Source organism: Centruroides sculpturatus, unplaced genomic scaffold (genome assembly GCF_000671375.1).
Source record: "Centruroides sculpturatus isolate CEXI.00-Female unplaced genomic scaffold, Cexi_2.0 scaffold567, whole genome shotgun sequence".
NCBI classification, from domain to species: Eukaryota; Metazoa; Arthropoda; class Arachnida; order Scorpiones; family Buthidae; genus Centruroides; species Centruroides sculpturatus.
This window is the reverse complement of record NW_019384844.1, coordinates 242385-251007: the sequence shown is the minus strand read 5'-3', so window position 1 is coordinate 251007 and position 8623 is coordinate 242385.

Genomic DNA, 8623 nt, shown 5'->3' with positions numbered 1-8623 from the left:
TCTTACTTTGTCTTTCTTACATCTTTTGTTTTATAAATAAATTTAATAATTTGTAATATTTTAAATCTTTCACTAAAGATGGCAATCGAATAAAACCAGGAAACGTGTTTCCAAATTTAAAAGTTTAGGTTAAATATTTTAAGAAAAACTTAATAAATATTCTACTGAGATTGACCGTATCTTAACAAAGTGCTATTTGATAACATAATAACGTAAATAATGTTTCATCCTTTAAAAAAACTATTACTAAATCCGCTAAACCAATTTAATATTATAAATGGACTATCAGGAAAACTGTTCTTAATTACAATACCGATTTTATAATTCATATCTGTTGCACTATTTCCTTAGTAAATCGCCTTTTAATTTCTGCTGGCAGTTTCTTCATTTTCTTTACTAAATTTTATTTCCATTTTTTAAACATTTAACGAAGTAGCTAATTCTTCTACCTAAAGTTTAATTTTGCCTTAAGTGTTTATTCTCTCTTTACTACTGTTAATTTCTTTCTTCTCGTTATTGTTTCATTTCAATGTTTAGTCATTTCGACTGTGGTTTATTCATTTTTTTTTTGTTTACGTTTATGCTATGATTTTAAAATCTCCCCTGACTTTCTCGTAAAAGAGATATAGATGTTTGGCATATTAACTTTATATATCGCTTCGGGAAATTATTTTGGAAATCAATTTGTAAAGTGTAAAATGTCTCTAACTGTAAGCAGTAGTCTACTAAAAGCAACTTTTTTGCGTGAAATAGTATTTAGCTATGCATATCTGTATCGTTTTCTTCTTAAGTTAGCGTTGGTGTAATATACTCTCAGCTGTCGTTTCATAAATATAAAATATATATACACTTTTGATTATTTACAAAAACAATTTCTGTTAGCATACACACAGTTATTGAATAAAGGTCAAACTTATTAAAAACAATTGATATGTGAGATATAATTTTGAAACCAGAAAAGTTTCTTTCGCTCATTTTTTGACTACTTTCATTTAACATAATACTATTTATAAATACAGACTTATATAGTACAGATATCCCTCGTATAACACGGTAGTTACAATTCGAAAAAGTGTTATGCTAATCTGTGCAATACGAAACAAAGGACTAATACAAAGTAAAATTTTAGAAATTAGCAAAAGTATACTGTTCTTTTTCGTTACTAAAACAAGTATGTTTATTAAAGCAATCGATAACTCATTTCCAATCAATAATTAAATTTTTTAACTCCTTCCACCCTGTGGGAACTAAGAGAACCCCTTTTTGCAAGCCTATTATGGGTTCGGCCAGGCCCACAATGGGCTGCCGCGTGGTGAGGGACGGGGCCCGACATATCCAAACGGATCACCCCCGAAAAATTCCTGGGGATATTTCGACCTGTTCGGACTCGAGCCTGGGTCCCCCCCAGAGCGGTAGGCTGCCACCTTGACCGCTCGGCCATCCGTCCGCTAATCAATAATTAATTAAAAATCTCAACTAATAGTACTGCATTACGCGTTAATATTAATTTTAGTTAAATGTGGGCGTCTTGTTATTACAANAATTAAATTTTTTAACTCCTTCCACCCTGTGGGAACTAAGAGAACCTCTTTTTGCAAGCCCATTATGGGTTCGGCCAGGCCCACAATGGGGCTGCCGGGTGGTGAGGGACGGGGCCCGACATATCCAAACGGACCACCCCCGAAAAATTCCTGGGGATATTTCGACCTGTTCGGACTCGAGCCCGGGTCCCCCCAGAGCGGTAGGCTGCCACCTTGACCGCTCGGCCATCCGGCCGCTAATCAATAATTAATTAAAAATCTCAACTAATAGTACTGCATTACGCGTTAATATTAATTTTAGTTAAATGTGGGCGTCTTGTTATTACAAGTAACGTCATTCCAGCTTTCTTGTTGATCTTGATCAGAAGTATCAGCAATGTTTTCAATTTTTTTTCTTTTTATCATAAATATACGTTATTAATCGAAAATTTGTTCTAGCGGATCGCGTTTGTTCAGTAGAGTACCGAGCGACATTTTTCCAGAATTTGTGTTCGAATACCGAACTGTTCGAGTACCGAGATACCGCCGTATTTCGTTCGTCATTTTACAAAAGATTGCTTACCTGCAGTTAAAAAACTTTAATAACACTAAAAATTACCTAAAAATGTTTAAATAAAATTTACTAAANATCCGTCCGCTAATCAATAATTAATTAAAAATCTCAACTAATAGTACTGCATTACGCGTTAATATTAATTTTAGTTAAATGTGGGCGTCTTGTTATTACAAGTAACGTCATTCCAGCTTTCTTGTTGATCTTGATCAGAAGTATCAGCAATGTTTTCATTTTTTTTTCTTTTTATAATAAATATACGTTATTAATCGAAAATTTGTTCTAGCGGATCTCGTTTGTTCAGTAGAGTGCCGAGCGACATTTTTCCAGAATTTGTGTTCGAATACCGAACTGTTCGAGTACCGAGATACCACCGTATCTCGTTCGTCATTTTACGAAAGATTGCTTACCTGCAGTTAAAAAACTTTAATAACACTAAAAATTACCTAAAAATGTTTAAATAAAATTTACTAAATATGAACACTATAAAAAGAGAACACAATGACAGTCTTAAGGGCTAAAGCTTGAAAGCAACGACAACGTCACCTGGTGATAAGAAAGTTACTGCAATTTTTTCTTTCTTGTTCTATCAGTTTTCATTAAACATGACGAAAGACATAAAACAAATTAAAAATTTCAATATTCTAAAATCCACGGCCAAATTTGAGACAACATGTATACTTACTTGAATACAAAAATATATTGAATAACGAAGTTTACACTTAAAAAGTTTGAAATTTTGTACGAAAGATTCCCAAAATCGTGTTAAAGCAAAACAGGGGGTTGTGTTGTATGGAGGATATCCCAATTTTCAATTAGTGTTACAGAGAAACTGTGTTGTAGAAGTATCCTGTTGTATGAAGCATACCTGCATATATTTTTCAAGCGTCATTCTGTGTATCGCTATGTCAATGTTAAACGATGCTGCTTCTATCTGCCTACTATTATAAGCAGTCGTTAAATCTTAAGACTAAATTTCATCCTTATTTTAAGAAATAATAATTAATATTTATATGTTTTCGTTGATTTCATTCATTCATTAATAATCATATATCAATATTTCCAGCATACATAAAAACTTTTATGAAAAAGTTCTCATTTTATAAAAAAATAATTGCTGAGAAATTTATTTCTGTGAATATTAATACATTAAACGATTAATTATAAATTCCATAATCAAAGAAAATTTCTATTATAATTTCAAAATTCTTATGATTTACTTCACTTAAAAAGAATATTTTACTCTATATTTTCAAAATTCAATTAACCTCTCAAATTAAGAAATAGCGAAAGATATCAGATTAAAAATAATGTTTAAAAAATTTATATCTAAATGAAATGTAATAAATTTAAGAATTTAGGCTGCCTTATCATTATAAATTTTCTAAAACATAGAATATACGTATAAACCTTCAAATAATAAATTTAGTGAATTCAGTGAGAACCGAGTCTTCGATTAAATTATTTATATCGTGATTAAATTGAAATATCAATATTTAAGTAGTAATCAGACAGTAATAATGCAATTAGACATAATGCATGATAGACATATTTTCTCCATAGGATTAAATCTCATTTCATTTTGTAAGTTGATTATATTGCTAGGAACATCTGGAAGTATGATTTCTTTTTCAAACTAATCAGAGGAAACCTTACATAACTTTTATAATTATTTGCAAACTATTTATTTTTTATGCAAATTACAGATAATTCATTAAATTGAGTTTCTTCTATTGCAAATATTCTTATTCTTGTTATTATTACGATAATTATTCGAATTAAATTAATTAAAAATCAACAAAGATATTAAAATTTATCCAAACTATAAATCATTTGTATAAATTTGTTAACTTATCCAAACTAGCAATTATCGTTATTACTATGAGATATGTATTAGCGAATAACATGAACCACTGAGCTTCAGAAAATACGTTAAAAACATGCGTAAAAAGAATCCTTGCAAATTATTGTTATTAAAAATGTGAGGTCAAAAACAGTATTATAACAAATTCAATAAGTAGTAATTTTATAAAATATTAGTGAGAAATTAAATAGATAAGCATCATGTTAAACTGAATAGTTTGACATGGATACCTTTAATATCCTTGTTATAAAATTCTTTAGACCTTTACCTATTTAAATGAAATAAATGAAAAAGAAAGTCAAAGTTAGTTTTAAAAAAATTGTAATTTTAATAAGATTTTACATATCATTGCGATTAATCAAAATAAGGTTATTTTTTATTTTTTGTTCTTTTGATAACTAATAATTTAAATTTATGCGAAAATCAAGATTTCGTCATTTATTAATTTGTTTATTCGATATTGATTATTCAGTGTAAAGTCGAACATGCCAAATTTCTTGATTTAATGACAGTTTCCACGATAGTTTTATAAAAGTTACTACAATATAAAAACATATTGTAGTAACATCTAAGGATTAGTTAACAAGAAGCTTTAAGTATAAAACAAATTTAACTATAATCTAGAAAATAAATACATTTTTTAAAATGTATAATAAACTTGAAACGTTTTTATAGATTTTCTTCCAGAGTACTGTGTTTTCTAGGCTTGATATTTGAGAAATTACACTTTCATAATCAAATCAATTATCAATAAAATTTTTTTATCCTCTCCTGCTTGGTCTATATCGATCCGAATGATAGTGTATTTTAGAACCAAAGTTCAATCATGAATATAAATGAAAGCTACATTTACGAAAATATCTTGAATTTTAATATCATGTTTTAAATGATAGTGACTCCATCATCTATCATAGAGACATCAAATTACATAATTTTAATATTAATCATTCCTCTGACAATCATAATAATTTTTGAATCACTCATCACCATTCCCTTTTCAAAAAATACTTTCCTACTTTCAAATGTTTTCTAATATATATAGCTTTTATAATACCTTTAAAAATAAACGCCATTTTTAAATTATATATATTTTAAATGCTATTTAAATTAAAAACAAACAAACGTAAATTCTTAAAACAAAATAATGTATAGCAATTACTAATTTAAATTTTCGGTCACAATACCTTCTTTTATTTGTATAACTCGAATTCTTGATATTATACTTTCAAATTTATATATATTTTCTTTCTTCATTATTTTCTTCGTCTTTATATATATTTTTCATAGTTTGAATAAAATTTTTTTTATTGTTTTTGCCCAATTTTTCAACTTAAAATAGCTTCTTTTTTATAATTCTCGCTGTTTATTTCATAATTTATCGAAACAATCATTACAGATGAGAGAAGGCTGAACATTATCTTTGTTGTATTTAATTTTTTTTTCTATTATTTATACTTAATCATTTGTTAAATTTCCGTGTCTTTATGTTCTTTTCTTGATTGACAACATTTATTATTATTAAATAGATAAACATTAAAAAATGTACAAAGAGCTGAATGAAAATTAACTTTTAATATAATTTTTGTGTAGTATGTTTAAAAAAAAAAAAAGCAGTTTGAGAAAACGGAATTAAAAACTTAACTGATTTTGTAACAATAAATTTTTTCAATTGATGAAATAAACATTATCGTGTATTGATCATAAAATTTCCTTCATAACGATTTCCTTCTTTGAAAAATATATCAAAATAATTTTCAAAGAAGAAAAATATTATTTAGAGAATTTGCATATTTATAATAAATTCTTCAAAATATCAATTATTTTTAAATAAAACTATTATACAGTGAGAAAATAGCAATAAATTCCAGTAGTAATTTACACATGAAAGTTTAATTTTAATAATTATAATAATATGGAATAATTGATTATTAGAACCTGCTGAAGGTAAAGAGAGGCCAAGAACAATTATCTTTTTGATGCCCTAAATTATCTAAAAATTCAAAATCTTCAAATTGTGTTAAAATTTTAAAAATAATTAAACAAGAACAAAAGTAATAGTTATTTCTTGATATAAGAAATACAATGAAAGAACTAATTTTTAACAAATGACAAATGTTTTTCAAGATCTTGTAAATGCGAGACCTGAGCCAAATGGCCCTGTTCTATATAATGTTATCTACTGCTTCTAAGGCAATTGTTAGAGCCTAATGTTTGTATTGTTAATTATATATATATTTCAATAATGCAAAATCTCTAAATTTATTTTTCTAAGAAAAATTCGTAAAAAATCTAATCTATTATCATAAATTAATTATTGAACAGTAAAAAAGTTGACTCCTTACCTATTTTGCTTTTTTAACTTAATTTTTTATTATTCTTTTAATTTACTTGTTCAATATTTAAATTTAATCGATTTAAACATAAATATTACATTTTAACTTCACAAATCTTTCTTTATTGCAAGTCGAATAGTTAAGGGAATATGTTTTATCCTCAATCTACATAATTTAAAGATATCTGTATATCCTCTACTTCATTAATCAATAATTTCTTTAAAAAATGTTTCATGAATATACTTAAACATCTATTTATCAGAAAATTCAAGAGAAATTTAATAATAATACGAGTTTTAATTTTCATGATCTTAATAAAAACAAAAATATGATAAGCAAACCTTTGAATATTTAAACAAATAGTATAGTTTATGCAAATGAATTTAAGATGTTTCATTGTTTTAATTAAAGATTTTAAGTTATTGTTAAAAATTAACCAAGAGCATCTAAATTTCTACTCAGATTATCTTCATTACTTACAATTGAATTTAGTTTCTAAACTTTCGTTATAGTAAATAATAATGAATTCTCGAGAGATGTTAGCTGATTGAATTTAAGAGGTTTTTCTTCTAATAATAAAAATAACAATTAAGTAAGATGATTATAAAGATTTCAATCTATATAGATGATTCTCCGACAACTTAAAAGTTTTAAGAAACTCTTTCAAAATTATTTTGATATTTATAACTTTATTCTGTCAATTTATATTTGAAATGGAAAATATAATATCAATAATATGGATAATAAAGATATGAATCAAATAATTATGTTTGAGTCTTATAGTGGTAGCTAATTTATAAAACAAATTTAGTTTAAAAATTTTCGTAAACATATTATGTGCGATGAAAAATATTTATATCATCACAGACATTCTCAAAGCTAACTTCAGGTGTAATACTGATTGTTAATTTATAAAATACCTGAAATAATTAATAGTTTTTAAAATATTCAATTTTTATTATTGAAAACAAAAATTTTAAATCCTATTTTATTCATAACGTAATATATATTAATATTATACTATACAGTGTATAGTATACACTATATGTATGGTGCATTAATATACAATATAGATTAATGTAGAATATACATTCTGCATATTAATATAGTATATACAATATAGGCCTATAGGGTATATTTCTAGTCATCTTTAAATAAGAGGTTTAATTAATTTTATCAATCTATACATTGCCGTAAGTTTATAAAAAAAACTTCCCATGTTATGCTTAAAACAATTTTAATCAATAAAATTTAATTAATAAATATTTAATGGTTAAAATAAGTTTGTAAAAAATGTTTTCAAAAATAAACACTAGTGATTAAAACATCCATTCATAAATAAATCTAAGTAAACTTTACCAAAAATTTTATATTTAATAATTTCGTTATTTTTATAAGTTGTTACAAATAAATAAAATTCAATTGATTCGTAGGACGAATTCTAGCACTAGAATGAAAAAGTTTAGATTGTAGAAAATTCCATTTGCTATCTTATTTGCTCTAAAACAGCACTTTTTCTTGGACTTAAATTTTATGGCTTCGTAACCTACGTTTAAGCTGACATTTCACATTTTTAGTTCGACAATGTAGACTTTTACTTATTGAGAAAAATAGACATTTTCACCGTAAAACAGAATCATTATGAATTTAGATAAGATGCAAAATAATCGTTATATTTGACTATTCGTTCAATTTATATCTCTATAAAATTGGATGTATGTTCAGTATTACCTTTTATGGAAATTAATAAATATTTATGAGTCTTATTTATTTATTATTGCTTTTTCGTATACAGATACGTATCTATAATTTTACCTCCGGCGAAAATTTCTGCTAACCTAACCTTTTCTATCATACTGTATATGGAACGTTTACGTTCCATATACAGTATGATGGAAAAGGAAATATACGTACTGAAAAAACAAGTTTCTTTTGTATTTAAGTATCTTTTTATATATTATAGTGTATGTAGAATATAAACGTTTTACATACAGTATAATATAAAAAGATATTTGTCTTCTTCAGTGTCTATCTACTAAAATGAAAAATTTCTTATAAAAATTACTAGAACTCTGAAAGCTGCATAGAAATAAAACATGAAAAATCAATTTAAAAAACAAGTACAATCATTAAATAAATATATATTTTAAGCAATTCTTTATATATAGAAAAATATGTCTTCTAATATAAAAACAAGTTATGTGACTATTATATAATTAGACACGTGAAAAATTTCTTCGAATGTATAATTTGAAGTAGGAAATTTCTGTCATATTTACTTATTATTATTACTTTTTAATTTTAAGAGATATTTCAGAAAAACTTATTTAAA